Below are 20,023 nucleotides of genomic sequence, written 5' to 3'. Positions count from 1 at the left end.
ATTTACTACAAACAAAACAGTTATCTTTATTTGAAATATTCAGTGATGGCCATGCGCCTTCACTTATGAAGCACATTTTGCAGTAGTCTTCTATTCTCTGTAATATGAACTCCATTTATGCTGTTTGCATCCCCTGGAACTCATTGTCTAAATAGCATATAAATTAAAATTCTTTCCTAGTAACATCCACTCTAGTTCGAGCTGAACATGTTATGGTTTTGTGGAAATATTTCACTTTCATATCTCAGAAAATGTTAGCTTGAAGCCCATCATTATATCTGTACATAAAATGTAACATGACTTTTCTCATATGCATTGTTTAATGATTATCCAAGTCAAATTAATTGTTTTCATTGTTTCTTTGTCACTCAGTATCTTAAGGTCTGGTAACAATATTTTACAGGCCAGCTTTTGTCTTTGGTACCTAAAGTGAGTTCTTATCAACAAAAGTACTTAAAATTGGTGAATTTTTGTTTGTGCTTCATTAGAGAGGGGTATATTTTGCATTTGGTCATAAGAGAGGGATAACAAAACAAAGAAACTGCAGCCTTTCCTTTCTTTTCCATTTATTTTCCCAATAAATATGCCCCTGTCTCATGATGTTCTCTGTGCTTCAACTAGAAGGTATGAGGATCTGTATAACTCAGACATCCCTGAATGCCACTTTGAGTGCTAGGTAGTGCTATATGGGAATGCCACTTCAAGTTTTTGTGTTGCTAAACTTCTGTGAGCTTGAGCTATTTTGGGCTTTCAATGGGAGCAATTTCTCCTCACATGATCTCCACATCCTTACTGCCATACCCATACAGCATCAATCACTAGCTCCTTGGTGTAATTCTCTGTCTGAAAAGTCTGTATGAAGATGTAATCTATGGGACTTGACTATGGACAAGCTTCAGGATAACATTTTGAAAGTATAAGACCCTGAATAATTTCACCATCAGATTCTGAGATAGTCTTAAAACATTTTTTTTTATTAGCGGTCACCATTATGTTTAATAAATTATGTTAATTAAAAGATTATAAAATGCCTTCATCTAATACGTTAATTCTGCATCTTAAGAGGTCTCTCCCATTCATATACCCCAAAGAAGAGCAATAAATAACACTTATCACATCAGAAACTGGAGTTTGCAAGATGGGGGAAAAGGGTGTTTAGCGTTACCTGCTCCTGAAGAGCTCCTTCATCTTTTCCATACCGTGAGAATAGCTTCTACCTCTCTTCCATGAATTTACAGGTTTCAGGGCACATTATCCAGGCTCATGGTTTATTTTCGGGTGGTAACCAGAGACAAAATATGGAAAGGCTGTTTCTGAACACTAGAGGTTTGAACATACCCAGTCACACACAGACCCAGGGTACACAGCAGACTGACACAGCACATAAAACACCGTCTTATACTTTGCTCTCACTTGAACAACAGGAATGTGTTTTTAAGTTGTTCTGGGGCTGAATTGCTCTTGGTGAGACTGGACTTTGCCAGTTTATGGAGTTATAATGCATTTTCCCAAATGAAATAAGTGTATCTGTGCTTGAATTCTTGCAGTTAATCCATAGAGGGTCTCATGGCTGAAGGCTGATACCAAAGTGAGTGTCAGAGTTCTGAGGAACCTGCCTTGATCACTGTCTGATATCCTCAGGCCAGCATGGATAGCAGTTCCTCAAGCCCAATGCAAATCTAATGGAGAGTGCCAGAGTAATTGTCACTGCTTTGTTAAAGAAAGCTTTGGCATGAGACTTTTTTCTAGTAATTTTTCATTAAGACTTGATGGTATCAATAATAGAGGCAGTTTGAGAGAATTCTCTTTTCATTATTTTCCACATTGTATAATAACAAGAAACACTGACTGGGTTGCACTGTATCTTTTCATCACCATACTAATTTTTGGAGAAGCAGCAAAAAACTTGGATACTTAGTAGCATAACAGAAAGCAGCATATTTCAGGCACTGCTTTTAGTTTGTTAGACTAGAAGTGAACTAGAATCTTGTTAGATTTAAAGAGATCCTGGAGACCCCACAGTATGGTGAAGACTAATGTGCTTTGCAAGAGAAGTAATCATTTTTTTCATGTGTATAAATTATTATTGGAAAGAATAGAGATGAATTCCAGACTGGCTTATGTTTGAAAGGAAAGAATGATTGTTAGAACTCCAAAAATTATATTATATGCCTTTAAATTTGTAAATAGAAATGAAATAGATACCAATGGAAAAAATCCTCTGAGTTAGTCAGGGAGGAGGAAAGAAACCTCCTGGAAATGATTAAAATACAAAATCTAAATAGAAGTCATTCTAGAGCTGTGGAGAGGGAAGTACAGGGCAAATTACACTTAAAAAAAAAAAAAAAAAAAAAAAAAAAAAAAAAAAAAAAAAAAGGGAGTTCAAGATAACATGAATGAGTGACACAATGTATCATGCAAATAGAAAATGTACAGGAGACTTGTCTTTTTCTTAACTAAAAGAAGAAAAAATCACCAAAAAAACCATAGCAAAATGAGCCACACTAAGTGCATTCAGACATATCCAAGGCAATGGCAAATTCCTATATGGGAACTGTCAAAAACTGCTCTCAGGTGTAGGCTTAGTAACATGCATCCTCTTTTAGTGAATAAAACACAGTCCTTTTGGTTTACTTTAATTTTACTTCTTCATCATATAATAGTGAACTACGCTATTATTCAACATTAGTGATACATATGATGAGAGGACAGGGAAGAGCAGAGGAAAAAGTATATGACATTTTCGGAGGACTCTAGTGGACTACGGATTGCATATTCTAAGGCTTCTTTCCAGCTGGGGCTCTGCCCAGAATAGAAAATCCTAAACCAGAACCACATTATGTGAAGCTGCATCAATAAATCTGGTTTAAAAAAGTGTTTAAGTTTATTGAGACTTCACTGCCTAAAAGCTGCTTGGAATTATTGCTACAGCTGGGATATAGCATTCTCTCACTGGTCCAGTACTCTTTCCTCCATGGAAATCTCATAACTTATGTCTACTTCATCATGATGACTGATAGCTTTGAGCCAAAGGAGGCACATGCACGATAATATTTTTGTCAAGTGGAATTTTTATTTTTAAATTAACATAAGGTCTAATAATAACTGGCAACATGATATTTGCAAAATATCTCAAAGAAGATGAAATCTAGTCAAAACTTCCACTAGAAGAAGCTCTCTGTACAGTAAATCTGTCATTTCTAAATAGAATTCCTGTCACTTTTTAACTGAAGTTGTGCAATGGTAAGAAAAACTCTTGGAGGTGACCTTGAGACTTTCCTCACACTCTATAAGATTTAGCACTCCTCTTCACTGATAAAAGTTAGATTAATTTGTTTTATGTTTTGACATAAAACTAGTCATATGGAAGAGAGGCACTGGAGAATGGTAAGAAAATGTTGACACTTGCCTGAGCATAGCAAAACCAGTAACAGCACAGGTTTTAACTAAGATATTCTGATCCCATGTGTCTTAGAAAGTCCATTCTGGTTTTAAGTGTCATGGTGTTTCTGTGGCTGTAGCCTTTGTTAAGAATTATATACTCTCTACCTTTTTACCACCTCCCAGAGCAAACCTGAGTATGCAAGTAAGCAGAGAAGTGCAGTTTGGTTTAACAGGCTGAGAGTCTGGAGAAACAGATTAGAAGTGGGAGGAGAGCATGTCTATTCAGTTCACTGCCTCGCAGTCTATGAGATCCTAACTGACAATGACTAAATTAGAAGCCCAACGTGAAATAAAGACACTGTTCAGACTTTTCCCCCCAAAGTGTGGACAGGTTTATCTGAGTTTTATCTGCTTTATTGGGTGAATTCAATCAGCTTTTTTTTTTTTAAAGGCAGTATAAGCTCTTTTTTTCGTCAATCTCACTTATATTTTGCTTTTTGTACTATATATAATCTGTATTTTGTCGTTGTAGACAGGTTGTAAACAGTTGACAGGCTGATCTGAAATGAACTGCCAATGACAACTCATTAATTGGGAGAGTTTTTGAAAAGGGGCTTCACATCAACTAATGCCTTCAAAGCTTATTAAATATTTTTGATTTATGATTTGGAACTATGAAGTTATTGCTGGTAACAGTCATGTAAAGTAATCACAAAAATATAATCATATGGATTATTTGATGTCCAGACTGATTTATAAGACAGGCTCGATTTAATATTGCATTAATATTAGCAAAACTAAGGCTACACATGTAGAAATACAGAATACAGACCATAAATACAGAATGAAGAATTACTTCCTGAAAACCCTGGGAAGAGTTCTAGGTTCATATTAGGTGTGTTAAGAAGTTTTTTACAGAGAGAAAAAAGTGGTGCTACCTTTGTGATGTGTTGCATCACAGTGTTTAACTTATCTTTTTACCTCTTTATCTATACAGCTTCAAGATATGTAGATTTGTTGCATAAGTGGAGAGAGATCATGGACAGAACACGAATGTCTGGGAGCTGGAAAGTATACATTAGAATTACAGAATTAAAGGCCTCAGTCTGCCTGGTTGATCTTTAAAGGCTACCAAGTAATGAATAGATTTCCATGTTTAATTACTTTCCCAAGACTAAGACACAAAGGGGCTTCATAAATTTGTATGGAGAGGTACAATAAAGACTAAAAGCTAGTCTTTATTGGGAGCTAGTGTTATGCAGATTTAAATTTAGAATGGCCCTAAATCACTAATGATCTGTGAAAAAAAAGTTAATCTATTGAGGTAGGTTAGATTTTCTGGGAGCATTAGGAAATAATTAAAAACTGAGCATTTTCAAGAAAATGTACTAGGATAATTCATAAATTATTAGGCTTAGTAAGTAGCTAAACATATTAAGATGTGTTGGCCTGAAACACATAAAAATTTGGATAATCTAATGATCTTCTCTGGCTTTAAAGCTAATGCTGTTTACTCTGCCTGTTTCTCACTGAATAAAACTTGAGAAGACTGGCAGTGGCTGTACTCTATAATTAGGAAGTAATGTAAAAAATTTTAGGCCTACCTTTCCCTGCAAGAAAATGAAGTTTTTGATGCTGTACTGATAGCATAGAGATAACCTTGATGTATCTTAAATTTCAGGTATGAAATCTGAAATGAATTGTCTGTCAGAAACTTTTTTGTTCTCCCAGGATAACTTAGAAAAAACTATTTTGAGTAACAGTTCTTCTCTCTTATTCTCTAAAAAATTTAAATTAAGTTTGTTTCTTGACAGCTTTTTTCTATACACAGGACAGACATGAACAAGCCAACTCTCCCTGCTATATGACTGAATTAATAGGTAATGAGACATCTCATAGTTTTGATTTTCCCTCTTAGTGGCTATGTGTGTGACAGGAGATCAGATAGAGAGAACTGTTTTTTGTAACCTAACTTTTTCTGAAATTGACGGAACACAGTGAATGTTTCTTTTTTATTTGAAAATATTTAAAACACTTGCATGCTTTTCCAACATTGCTTTAATGCTGTGCTCACTAACTTTGAGTAGTTATGTGAGTCTTGGATTACTGCTGGACAGAGAAGTGGAAAAGACAATGTCTCTTCAGAGTGGTACAAACTGCAAACCACCCAGGAATTCTTGCTGTATGTGACATTAAATTATCTGAGGATGAAAACCAGGCAATGACTAAAAATTCCTATTCAATAACTTTATAAAAAATAAGGATACCTACTATTTTAAAAGATTTTTCTGTAATTGTTTTTTATTTGCCTGACTTCCCCTCATGTGATTTACCTAAAAAAAGAAATGTTCAACAGTCTTTGGCCTGACTGGTCACTACAGGAGAGGATCAGCAGCAGCATTAAAATATTGCCAATGAATAGCAATGAAGATGGTATTTTGTGCACTGAGTTTATATCAGTCACCATCACACTGGCAATGTCTCTGATGTCTAGTACAAAAATAGAGAAATAAGGGAGTCCTGCTAACACTATTTACTTTGGCTGTCATGAAATAGGCTATGCATCTTCTTCCACGCTGAAAAACCTCTACATAAAGATCTGCTAATGTCTAGAACAGTTCCCACAGTCTTGGCTTGTGATGAAAGTAACATTCTCTCTGTGTCCTTCATGGCTTGCTTCCCGTTTGGCCAAATCAGAGTCCCTGCGTGCCAGAGATCCTCACCATATGTCCTTTGTATATCTGAATGATGACAAGGATCAGCTGATATAAAACATGAGGAAAGACATGAAGGCCATGTTTGCAAGGGGCTGGTGACTGCAGGGGGCAGATTTGCACTAATTCACATCAGTGGCGTGTGTCTTCAAAGAATGCAAAGCTCCGGTTGTGTGCAGGAGAGGAAGATCACATTAGCATTGTGTTTGTGCCATCTGGCACTCAGCAGCACTTGTCCACAGTGTTCAGACAGACCTGCTCTGAGGTACTTACACATGTGTTGTGACCCTTTGACCTTATGGATGATTACATAGATCCTCACTTAAGAAAATGTTTTACTCTGCAGCACAGATGTGATTTGAAAACCAATTACTTCAGTTATACAAATGACTCCAGTGGTCTGGATCATCAGGGCTGACTGCATTACCTTATGAAGACTATGTCAGAACACTGCAAGAGCAGGTAAACAGTCAGAAACAATAACATAGGACTGTTCTTAGCACATCATTAAGCAACCCTATGGGCAATATATGAATAGTTCCACACACCTCTTTTGGTAATGTGTGTGGCACTTCTGTTTCTCTGCTGTATTCGTGTCCTGTTGTGTGATACTATTAACCAGAACTCACTGTGCACAAGCACAGTGACAATCTCATGGAAGAATCACAACTGGCTTTTGCTACTCACAGTTCACGTGATGCAAAATCTTAACTACCTCAGAGTAGATCAGTGAAATGCTAGTGAGATGCTAGAAAGAATATGTAACACCTCAACTGAAGTTTTGAGTTCTCTCAGCTATTCCCCCTTATTTTCTTCCTTTTGGTGTGACTAAGCAATGCTTAATATTCTAACTGCTATTTACAAATAAAATTCTGTTGTCAGGCATCACTTTTGTTTAAAAGTAGTCTGGATGTATCTGGAGACTTCAGAGTACTTTTCTGCAGTTTTTTTGCAGAGGTGGAGAGATTAGAGCCTACTTTTAAAATGGTAAGGAATTTTAGGAAATTAATATGCATAATAAACAGAGTTTCTTACCCTGAGGGCATAAAATATCATTCAAAATTATTACAGTAAATCTGAACAACCCCCCACACACACAAGAAAATGGTCCATCTTCAATTTTCCATCTCTTCTGTGAATGTTATCCATCACTGATTTTCTTCATTTGTTGTCTTTGAAATACTATTAAAAACAGTAAAATAGCACAGTCTAGAACTCTTTGCAGAATAAGCTCTGTTTGCTACTAAAAGCCAAGTTAGAGACTGGAAAAGACAACTGGAATTGCAACTGTACCAGGTAAAAGGAGTATTGCTTGAAAAGCTGGGAGATAATTGCCCTGAGTCACTTTTCTTTTTCCGTTTCTATGTCTTTTTGCTTACACTATCAAGGAGATGATATGTGGACACATATGCTGAGAAAGACACACTTCACTGTCAATAAAGAGAATGCAATGAGTTTTTCCAAAGGGAGCAAATAAAAATATTTGATAACATTCTGCTAAGACATATCTTTCTTCTGATCTTTCATTTCAGTTTTTTCCAGCTTTTCTGCTTGTTCTGTATCATTTCTTTAGGATATTTACTTTGTTTCTCCTCTCTTATGCAGATGTGTATGCCCCTACAAATGTATTGCATGGGAAATATTACCATGTCAGAAGCAGACTTCAGCTAAAACTGGCCCTAGAGTTATTGACAGGAAGGTATAAAAGGCCAAGGAGGTTTTCTCTGCTTGACATTTTTCAGCCTCTTATTTTTCTTTCTTTACTGCTTTCTTCAGAAGATGTCTTGGAGCTACAGTAAATGGTGAAGTTCTGTAAAAAGAAAATATTATTAAAACCACTGAGTAATTCAGCTGCCTCCTAAATTTTTACCATTTGTATGATCATCTTTTTTTTCAAAAGAGTGATTGAGGTAAAACATAAAAACTAAAGGAAAATCATGATCCAGCTTTATTAGTTTTCAATTTGTGGTGATTTCTGTAGAATTATTTCCCAATTAATACAGTGGAAGTTTTAGTACTTGAATATTCAAACGGTAATGGAACGAATATTCAGGAAAAATATATTGTAGGCAACACTGCTGCTATCAAAAAAAAAAAATGTATACCATGTCTTAAAAGCCAGTCCATCTAATTAGATTCTGCTCTCAAAAGAATCTATTCTCATCAACAAAATCTTGCAGAGCTTATCTCTGTTTGCTGCACCTGGTCTGTGTAGTGGACTTGAGCTGAATTTGAGCCTGTGATCTGAGGGTTAGTCAAGTCTAGGTGATTAGAGCCTTAAAGGGTAAAAGTTATTAGTATATTTATGATTTAAAGACAGATGGTACACAGCTGAGCCAAGGGACATTGAAAAAACACAGCTGGCAGTCAATGCCTCACTTTGGTTAATAAGATATTTAAGACTGCACATGCTATGGCAGAGCTCTCTCTGATTACATAAGAAATCTAGAAGACAGATAAGATTAAGCTTTTGCACCTACTGGACTGATTCCTCAGCTGTCTCCACAGAAGCCTGGATAGATGCACTCTTCATTGGACCAAGTCATCTTCCTACCCCGGTCTCCCCAGTTCCTTTTCCCAATCTACATTAGAAATTGGAACTAAAGAGTGATTGCACTTAAATTTCCTTGCCTATGGGCAGGATGATGGGATCACAGGGCTTTCCTGAGATTTCATGATTTCTTCCCCACCTGAAATATAAACCCATGAAGGCATTCAGGGAACAATGGACCAAAGAAGAAATTCCTGTTGGTGCTCTGCAATTTTGGTTCACTCCTTGGAATAATTTGTTGAGCTTTTATTCTGCAATATAGCCTGTGCTTTGTCCAGAGTTGTAGTCACTGCTTTTGTTCTAGGCTCACCACCCTCATCTCTATGGTGGTCAGTAGTAGAGCAAACACTTTAAAAAAATCTATATTTTTATCTTACAATATTTATCCTTTTAAGTTCATGATAGCATGAGAATATATGGAAAAGTAAGACAGCCATGATTTCTTTGGTTCAGTAGGAACGTGTTCTGTAAGATATTAATTCCCCCAGTAATCTGTTTTATTGCCTAAGCCACCTCATGTAGGGTTATGTTACTGAATCTGAGCAGCAGTGTATTTTCACTTGCAGGTCATTACCAATGATCTCCTGCAAACTCACTGTCATGTTTACCTTCGTAGATTGCTGATCAACTCAATCATTTTCCTGTTGCCAAGTTCAGTAGTCAAATCTCTTGAACCAGATATGTGAGTAGATTTTGGCCAGCTTGATAAGATTTTAGAACTATATTTGCATCGATAAATATTTATATTTTATTAAGCTTACTGGCCAGAATAAAGCAACCTGTGATCCAAACATTTAACCACTGGGATGAGAGAAATATGACCATAGTGTAACCATGACAAAATGCTGGTGGAAATTAAGGTACTATACTCTGTTTGAGTATATACTGCTGGAAGGCCACCGGTTGGGTGGAAGGCTGGTAGCAGTTAAAGTCACAGAATAATGTGCTTGTATCACTTCAGCACACCTATAGCTAACGATTACTAAAATCAAATAAGAATTAATACCTCAGTTGAGATGGTGCTGGGGAGTCAAACAAAAGCAGTGATAAAGCTTCAGTTGAACTAATTACACATTCCTCTAAAATTTCCTGACTTCAGTGTGTTTTCAAGCCTATGACTGGAGTAGCAAAATGTTCATGTACTTCCATATATGAGGGGAAAAGAAAGCAGCAATGTTTAAAAAGATCTTTCAGATAGATTTTATGATTTTTTTTGTTTTCACTGACATGTAGAAGAATTCCTATGGATCTTGTTTTTCAAATTATATTTTACCAAACTTATGGTTGTAACTTAAAAGAGACTGGCAAGTTCTAACTAGTTTTTCAGTATTTATTTCAACAATGTTATTGATGTATTTGGAGCAATCTCTTAAATATTGAAATATAGTGTTTTTTATAGTTGTATGTAAGCATGACTCTTCTTACAAATCTGGCTGGAACACCAGGAAGTGGAATCCACTGATACGAATGATCAAATGTCTGAATTCTTTGCAGTTCTTTTCAATTCTTTGCATCCTTAAAGGTTATTCAAAATAGCAAATTTATAATGACAGCAATAGCTAATATATCAATCATAGTGTATTAGCAATTAATCTTTTATTTATTTTTTTTCTGAAGCACACCACTTAGAAGGGCATGTGTACAGTTTAGAACTAATTCTGTGTACTCAGACAGGAGATTTCGTGATACCCCTCCAAATTTTAGTAAAAAATACAGTGTTGCCCCTAAAGAAATAATACACTTCTGTAATTTATTTCATTCCTATCTGTTTAATATCATTTTAAAAGTGATATTTAAGCATCTTTGATCCCATTCATAGAATATATGTCAGGGATGGAACACCTCCATATAGGCAAACAACATTCTGGCAGTAATCTAAAGCCTATATGAAATGCTTGTGGTGTGATTCTTGAGGCGTCCTGTGCAGGGCCAGAATTTGGGCTTAATGGTCTCGATGGATCCTTCTGGCTCAGCATATCCTATGTTTCTACGGTACTAAGCAATTACACCATCATTCGAATGTCTACAGGCCTTGTTCTTTGTTTCCATTCATCCACCTAAATTGTGACCCAAGTTACTACTTGTGGTTTAGCACGTATGTGGAAGGTTTTTTTTTCCTAAGGAAGTTCTAGCATGGATTGACAGCTTGGCTGATGAATAAGAGTGTGTCTACACCTCTGGAAACCCAGTCTTAAATCAAAAGTCCCAAGTGACTCGGGCCTTTTCCTTTTACGGCTGGCAAGGAGCTAACATCACCTCCTAAGTCAGAAGTTTGGGATGGGCCCTTGGGCCAGGCCTGGCCAGGTCTCAGGGGGGACCCTGCCTGTGGGAGAGCGGCCGGGGCTGGCCAGCATCTCCTCTGATGGGAGAGGAGAAGGAGGATTGCAGATTGGAAGTGTTGGCCTTGAGTCAGGGGCCACAGTGGCAGTGCCCTTGGCTTGGCTGCTGGAGCCTCTGGTCTGAAGGAGGAGAGACTTTTGAGAACTTTTCTCCAGAGCTCCAGGGAGCTGATCCAAGTTTGAGTTGCTTTAGATCAGACCGGGGGTGGAGGAGGTTTCGTCCATCAGCATTCCTGAGTGGCTCCCTCTCCCCCTTCCTCCCCCATCACCTGTGGCCTTTAAGTTGTGGGAGTCAGCTGGAGAAAAAAAAAAGACTCTGGGCAAAGACATTAACCCTTTTCCCCTCCTCCATGGAAGACAGAGTGTTTTGAAATGTAGAGACAGCATTGAGACAAAGTCAGTGAAAGAACTAAAGAACTGAGAAAGACTATTGGATGATAGGATGGAGGAAGGGGATATTTCTGACCGGACTTCTCTGGATGTAAATTATGGGGAAATGGACTGTTTTTGTAATATCCTAATGCTGCTTGGGGGAATGCAAGTTCTAGCCAAAGGGTTGTGTATACTGATATACATGAGATTTAATTGAGAATTTTGAATAGAATATGTCCCTGACTCCTGGAAAAGAATAAGGAGGTCTCTTTCTTTTGTGATAGAGGCTGTTTTAGAGATAGAAAAAGAGAATCCTTGTTTTGTACTAGAAAAGCATTATTAAAATGATACCATGATACCTCCAAACATGTGGAGGCCCATAAACAGCTTGGGAAACTTCTATATGGGTGGGACTTCACAGAATCTCCAGAAATTCCGGGCGATTGCAGATTTGTGACACTGAGAGCCACCAGACCTTTCCTTGTGGCCTGCTCTCCATAACTCTAGAGAGGCTCCTCTCCCAAGGTCATGTTTAAATGGTGGCAACTGACTGAAAATCATGCTTTTCTCTCTGTGTTGAGTGGGAAAGTGGACAGTTTTAGGTGGGGGGGAAGTGTTTGAATGAATCATTTTTTTTTCTCTCTCACTTTTTCTTTAGTGTATGTTAATAAAATCTACCTGTTTTTACTTTTTATTTTTGTGCTTGTCTCCTTTTCTCCCAAAATCCTATCTTCCAGCTGGTAAACAAAATTTGGCAAATGTCAAACCACAACATAAATGGTGCATTGGCTGGGAAACTCAAATTGAAACCACAACACTACTTGATATGGTCACTGACAAATTTGAACCTGAAATTTGCAATAACATTCCAAATATTCAGTAGAATTGTCCCGGAAAAAAAACCAAAAACATTTAATACTTATAGATCATATGAGTGTTTTGGCTTAATGATTTTTTTTTAAAATCAAAGGTCAGTAAAAACTCACCCTCACATTCGTACAACTGACTTTGTCCTCAGAATTATTTAGAGAGTGCAGGAAAATGTCAGTTTGTCTTTTCTGGGAAGATTCTGAAAGCCGAAATCATTTCCACCACACATAGTCTTGGAAGTTTATGCAGCAACTGCTCATAGTGGGTGGAAATAAAATAGACTTTGTTTTGTCTAAAAATTTGACATATTCTCTAAATTTGCATAATTAATATCCTAATTAGGCTGAGCAGAACGATCTAGTTTATACACTGTAGAAATTGAATATTTAGTCTATATCCTATTCAAGGTTATAATGCACTAATATGTCTTTAATCTAAGGTTATTCAGCTGCCTCACCTGACTATGGATGAGATGGACAAATTTCCTCCTGTGCCTAAGCACTTACCTGGCACCACATCCTTTCCTTTGCCTGGGGAGAACTAAATTTCTCCAGGTGTTAGAGTTTGCAGCAGAAGATTCCTAGGAGTGACTTTTCTTGGCATGTACAGCACTCCTGACAGAACTGGTGAGCTGCATCAGCCACCATATATCATATATCATATGTCATATATCATATTCCACCATATGTATCATATATCAGGACAGCCAAGGGACCTCCAAGCAGCGATGTGTCTCACGCAGGTGAATGCTTTTGTCCTGCCCATCCTGCAACAGGCCAGGCTTACCCCTTGCAGCCCAGAAGTCATCTAGACATTAACACAGCTCTGCTGAGGCAAGATGCTTAGTTTGGGCACAAAGCCATGCTAAATTGCATCTATAGCTTCCAGGCCACAGCTGGCCTGTGTCTGTGAGCTCAGAATGCTGGCAAAGGAGCTCTCAGATGTCTTCTGGAAATGTGTTGGGTAGATTTATGTTTCTCTGGACCCCATGGAGAAGAGAGGCATTCTGTTAGATAAGCATATAATGCTATCCTCCAATAAAGCACAGCAGGACAGAAAAATACAGACCTCTGCATTAAGTCAGTCTTGATTTCTCGAATGTCTAGTCCAAAATCCTTCAATTTCTTGGGATGTTTCATAGTCATTTCCAAATTCATACTCCTTGTTGCCAAATTAGAGGGCAAAGTCGTAACGTGGACAGGGTTTCCCAGCTCTTTTGCTTGACCCAGGTCTATTTAGAAGTGGACTGATTGCACAGAGAAAAACAATGAAGCTCATCCAGTGATGTAACATTCAGGGTTGCTGGTGGTGGGTGTTTCACATCAAGTGGGAGAGCTTCACTTAGAGATCATGAATAAACCTCAAACTGGAACACCTTGTGGTTTTAATAGACTGCAAAATTCTTCATATGAAATGGCAGAGTTGTAAACAGGAATGTAAAAAATAAAGATGCTAGAAACACACTTGTAATTTTCTCTGTTGATATACAGGATACCCAGCATCCTTTTCATTTTAATGAAACAAAAGAATAGTATATGATATTAGGAAAAGAATTTGAAAGAAGAGAAGTTTAGCAGTTATTTCTCTGCAACAGGTTTCTGTAGCTGAGTGGTAAATCTGTTCCTTTCCATTATGCCAAGTCTAGTTAATTACCCAGGGATAAATCCTGCAACAGATGTTTTAACTTATATCAACTTAGCACACTGCCGCAAGGCTTTCATGCAAATTTTCAGAGTTTTGAGAACATTACAGGACTTGACTTAAACCTCAGTGTGGCCTTTCTTAAACAATTTAATAGCAAATACTGACAAGCATGTTTGCCTTAAAATAGATTACAAACAGCTCTGTAGCAGCCCACGTGACAGGCCCAGTTCTTTGGTAACCATGTCATTCCTTTAGCCTTTAATAACATAAAGACAGCCACCATCAACTCCTTTGTGAAATTGTCCATGAATATAAAGTACCTGACACTTCTGACATGTTCAAAATCTCCTATGGAGCTTAACACCCTGCAGCACCACTTAAATCTTGGGAGCTGCCATTCTTTTAAACTCTTTCCCACCATCAGGAAACTGTCCTTCACATGCTAGTGTGGCTAATTCACAAGTTTCAAATGCAGCTTTGAAACACGCAGCAGACTGGACCTAAATAGAGCAGTGAACATTGAAGGTAGTTGGAGGAAAAGAAATATATCTGTTTGTTTTAGTGTTAAAAAAGAAAAAAATTGAACCACAGCTTTACATGCAAAAATGCTCTCAAGTGCTATTTGATCACAGACCTAAGGCACTATTGAAAAATGGTGTAGTATCTCAGGCAAAATGATTTATCTCTCTAGCTACACACTTAACATCTGAAGGAAGGGGAAATGTTATTAAACAAAAAATTATATCATTTCCTGTTATGCTGCTTGACTCAAAATTCTTTTGTCATTCTCATGAATTCAGCTCTTTTCTCCTGTGACCTGCATTTACAGCTTTTTAGACATGAGATGGTCATCTATTTATACTAAGCAGACCTGACTCTGCAAAAACCACCTTACATAGGTTATACAGTGTTAAGCATCTGTTAAAGCAGGATAGCTGTAAGAACTTGAAGAATCCTGGTTAGAAGAAAGTGAGGTTTTTTTTCTCTTTTGTAGACAGTTTGGTGGCTGTCTTCTCTTGCAGGATCATAGATCTAGCCAATGAATTCAAATAATTTTTTTTAAAAAAACCTTTTTAATTTCTGGAAGCCTCAAAACATTTTAAACTTCTTGTAAGGCAAGAGATATAATGAACTCTGTCTGGCAAGTTGATGGCAGAAGAAAAATAAAAAACTATCTGGTTCAAGCTTGATATCTGCAGCCCTCAGTAACACAACTGGCACTAAGTCACCCGTAGAAATAAAGACTTCATGTTTATTTATATCGGATTGAGCTATGTATCCTTGACCTAGGATATGAGCACCCCATGTTTCAGTGCTGCAGCTGAAAACTGATTCTTGTAAAAAGTTGAAGATATAGTTCAGGGAAAATACAAGTGAAATTGGCTCAGTAGTCCCAGATAGTAGAATCAAACTATGAAATAAAAATTTAGATGGATGTAATAAATGTATTTCTAATGACAGGAAAAAAATCCAGAATATTTACTGTAAAGTAGAATTTTTTTTTTTTTTTGTTATTTTCTCAAAGCATGAAGCTACATGTAATTCTGGACAACTTTTTCTTATGAGCCTAAAGTTTGGCTGCACAATTGTTACACAGTAAAAGTTCTAGGAGGAAAAGAGCACAATGCTTCGTACTCTGAAAAAAAATTGTCAAAGGGCCAAATGCGGCTTGGTTGCAAATTCCACCTAAAAAGGAAATGTGTAGTTACATTTTCTTAGGGATGGAACAGTAAGCTGGTTTGATTCAGTTTGAATCCACCTTTGAATTCCTGTTTCCTTGGGCAGATAAACTGGAGAGGGGATATAGGTGAAATTTTGGACAATCTGTGTATGCATGAATGGAGTAAGCCAGCCCTTGGTGGGTACAGTACCATTCAAACAATATGCTACCAGACTTGTCACATTCAGAATTTTAGTTTCTGTGTTACAGAAGTAATACAATGACTTGTGAACTATGTAATTTTTCCATATTTTAGAATTTAATAAAATGACTATAAGTGCTTTTTTTTTCCCAAGGTGTGAAATTTATTGTTGTTTATTTATTGGTTATGGAGGCAGAAGGCAAGCACTAAGAAATTATCTAGGTTAAGCAAGAACAGTAGGAATGTTAGGCACATTGGGGAGTGGAAGCAGAGTTTGAAGGCTAAAAAAGCAGAACTCTCTGTCCCTCATATGGGATGCACACTAAGGAGAGGAAAATCCATCTCTTAGTACCAGGCAGAGAAAACAGGCAACTCTCAGAGCTTTTTCTGTCATGGGAGAGAGAGGAAAGGTTAGATGGCCAGCCTCACTTTTAGCCAAAATGATGATTACCTTAAAATCATAAAGCTTTGAACTGATAAGCATAGTCTGCAATTTTGTTTTCTTGTCTGGTTTTTTTTTTTTTTTTTTTTTTTTTTTTTTTTTTTTTTTTTTTTTTTTTTTTAATTTTGTGATTGTTTCTATCACAAGGAACACATTACAGTCCAATCTTCAGCAGATCTCAGCTCTCTCATCCTACATATCACTGAATGTTAAAGTCATTTTGGTAACCTGATGACACAGAAGTGCCATTCCCACAACAGCAGTAGGTAGAGTGCATTGATTAATCCTGAATGACAGGCAGCTCAGATCTGGGAGACCAAACAATCTACAGTCCCATTCTGAACCAAGCTGTGAAAATCTGCCTTTCAGCTCTTGAATTGTCTGTGCCAGTGTTGTGTAAAGAAGAATCTCCCTTAGTCAAAGGGGCTGTTAATTTAAAGGAAAGCAAAATGATTTTTTGAAGGTTAAGACGGGACGAAAAATCTTCCTCCTATTCCTGTGGAGGAGCACCTCCAAAAGAATGACTTTATTGTCACTTTATTTTCTTGAAACTTCACAGTTGTTGCTGGTATCTGAAGAGTTTTCTGATGTACTGTGATATATTGTGTTGTTTAGAGATTTTATGTATTTTAATTGTATTACAAATGTCTGTTTTCATTTTGACTGTTGGTGTATGAATTTTCCTGTATTTATTTCTTTATCCTTCGTTCAGATAATTAGGCTCATCAGAACTACTTGGCAAGTATTTTGGTATCTCTATCATATCCAACTCTGTACGCAATACCGTTAACTCTATTGAAATTGCATCCTCAGTTGGATCTTATGATATTAAAAGCTCTTAATTTTTGTGTCTTAATGTATTTTCTAAACACAAATTATTTTTTTACTATTAAAATATGTGTAATTCCCAAATGGGAGAGATTTCTTCTCTCTAGCCTAATTTTTCATTGAAGTCACAGTTCTTTTTTATGTAGGCCGTATAGTTCTCTGATTTTAGGGTCACTGATAGTTTATGACCAGAGCTACCTTTTACCTACATTTTGAACTCCACTGAGTTGAATTCAGTGTTTCCCAGACTTCAAATCTTACTCAGTTTTTCAACCTTTCCACCTGGCAGTACAATATCCAGTTATATCTCAAAACAAGGTCTTTAACTTACATACCTGAAATGTATTGCAATCAACTGCCTCCATGTGACTTCTGAGAGGTAAAAAACTACTTTCTCAACAGATCATTTTCCTCATCCACACAAAAAGCCAAGGAGAATTAAGCTTGGGATATTTTTTTCATTGTATATCTGGTCTGTGTTAGCAGAGAGGGAAGAGCTTAAACAGATCACATAAATGGGTGCACGAAAAATTACTGTAGAGTAATCTTCTTTTAGTTCTTTCACATTTATAAAGGCGTTATCAAAAAAAGTATTGATTTTTCAAAGCAGAGATGAAGAAATTTTTTTATAAATGGCACTTTTATGTAAGAAGATGACATGCTGAAACTACAAATGACATTTAAAGAAACTTAGTCATCAGGTTTTGTAATTGTATGAGCTTGTGGTAGGAATGTCCCTCCTAGCCTCTATTTGCCAAATCTTTGGAACAATTTGTGGAAAAAAAAAAAAGTAGCTGCTCCAAGAATAAAAGGCTTTTATTTTAGATCAACAGCTGAAATATAGTTTTCATTTGAAAAAAATGAATGCTAGGAGTTCGTAAATTTAAAATTGGTGAATTACATTTTGTTGTCATCAGAAAAAAAATTGTTTCATAATTGATCTTGCAAATAATTAAAGACAAAATTCTGAAGATCCAATAGAAGAATTGCTAATACTGGAAGTTAATAGGCTCCTTCTGATGCTGAGGAATTATTTAAGTTTCTGAGATAAAAAATGTTTATCAGTGTGCAATTTAACATTTGACCACATAGTCAATTTTAGCTCGTTTTAAATTACTAATTTAAAGATAATATAAAGCAATAAAATAATTGGAACATAAACTTTAGTCTTAGAGATGATCATTTTTCTAATCTGTGTGCTAGGTGAAACACATTGTGCTTCCATTTCTTTGAAGAACTTTTAAGGAGTAATGTTAAGAAAATCACTAAGGTCAGCTCAATTTGATGAGGAAAACAGCATCAATCTGCATGATTTTGCCTGAAGAGATTACAAGCAGCTCACAAAATGCCTTCCAGCAGCACACTGTATGCAGCAGAGGAGGCCTGGGAGATGGATGAAGTGGAAAGAAGCAACAAACATCTGGGGAATATGAATTATCCCAGCAACAATATTGGACCTCAGGGAGGGCACAAGGCTCCAGTGTGCTGGCTGGATCCGTGTGTGGCACATCCAGCAACAGCTGCTAAAGGTGCAGGTCCTGCCAGATGACACCACGGTCTAAGGAAATTGAATGTATGGGCTTGGGGCATTTCTGCAGGAGGGAAGCAAAACTGAGCAGCAGGAGAGTAGTTGTCTCTATACCCTGTTCCAGGAAAAAATATTGTTGTTAATGAGCTCATTCCTATATCCCAATTCCAGGGAATTAAGTGCTAATCCACCAACTATTGACCCTTCAACTGCACAATATTTTTGTAGAATTTTATTTAGAGAATTTTGATACATTCTTGGAGGCAGTCAGAATTAAGCCACGGTTGAGTGCCACTTGCTGCCCCTCCATGCTGACTTCTTGCTGACCAGATATGTTTTTGTTAGCTTGATTGTACAATTGATAGATTAGGCAGATAAAGACAGCCTAAATGGACCACCTCGAACCCTGATTTATGTGGAACACATAAAAGAGTAGTTGATTTGCTTCCATGTTTTTGCAGATGTTACAGTTAAGTCTTGAAGACCATCCCATGACTCTTTTCCTTTCTAAAATCAAATCAGGTTGTTCCTAATTCAGTTTGTGAAACAAGGACTGTACTTTCATTCAGGCTGCAAAGCCTGCAGTGACTGGTAGAACTCTATGTATTTGCCAGTGAGAGATTTTTACATGTTCAGTTTATGTGCTGTCTGAAAAAGAAGCCATGTGTCACAAGGGCTACCATAATGTTCACTTGGTGGGCCTATTTCCAGCACATCCCCTTCATGAAATGGAATTTCCAACCACAACTGGTCCCCTCAAAAGAGAATTAGAACCTAATCGCTAATGGAAAGTGGGGGAAATCAAAAGTCAGACTCTCTGCAGCCATCAGTAAAGACAAATAAGGACTCATTCTCCTGACAAGGTAATCATTGAAATAAGAAATAATTAATTATGTGAGCGTTTACTTCCCATTTCTGAGAATTTTGAGATATTTGTATGAATAAACCATAAGAACAGTATCAAACTTGTGCATGCATTCTAACGCCGGTAGAGGCCTTAAAAGAGATTCTGTAATACTGAGAAAATTTTGAAAAATTCTGAAGGTGTTTGGCACTTCCCAGTAAAACCTGATGTGAAAGTAGCATTTGGTACTTGCTGGCCTACAGCATATCTGTTTGGAGTCAAAAGGTAGAATCAGTACAGCTCATAAAGGTGAAAATAATAGGGATAAATGGATTTAGCTTCATGTTAAAGTTGACAGCAATAAAAACTTTGGATCTGTCACAGTGAATAGCAATGATGAGGGTAATGAGAATGAGAAAAGATTAGAATTAAGAATAAACAAATTTTTATTTTCAGACCGTAACTATGCTTGCCAAGAATGCTGCAAATTCAGCAGAACCTACCTCTGAAGTAATAGTTTCGTCGGCAAAGATTACTGTCACCTTGTGCCTTCAATTGTTCTCCATCTTGTAAATGTCATGTTTAAATTTATTCCACTAACATTGAGATTGTTGTACAGGGTATTTTTATATTTGATATTTGACA

Source organism: Sylvia atricapilla, chromosome 1 (genome assembly GCF_009819655.1).
Source record: "Sylvia atricapilla isolate bSylAtr1 chromosome 1, bSylAtr1.pri, whole genome shotgun sequence".
NCBI lineage: Eukaryota > Metazoa > Chordata > Aves > Passeriformes > Sylviidae > Sylvia > Sylvia atricapilla.
This window is presented reverse-complemented; position numbering follows the sequence as displayed.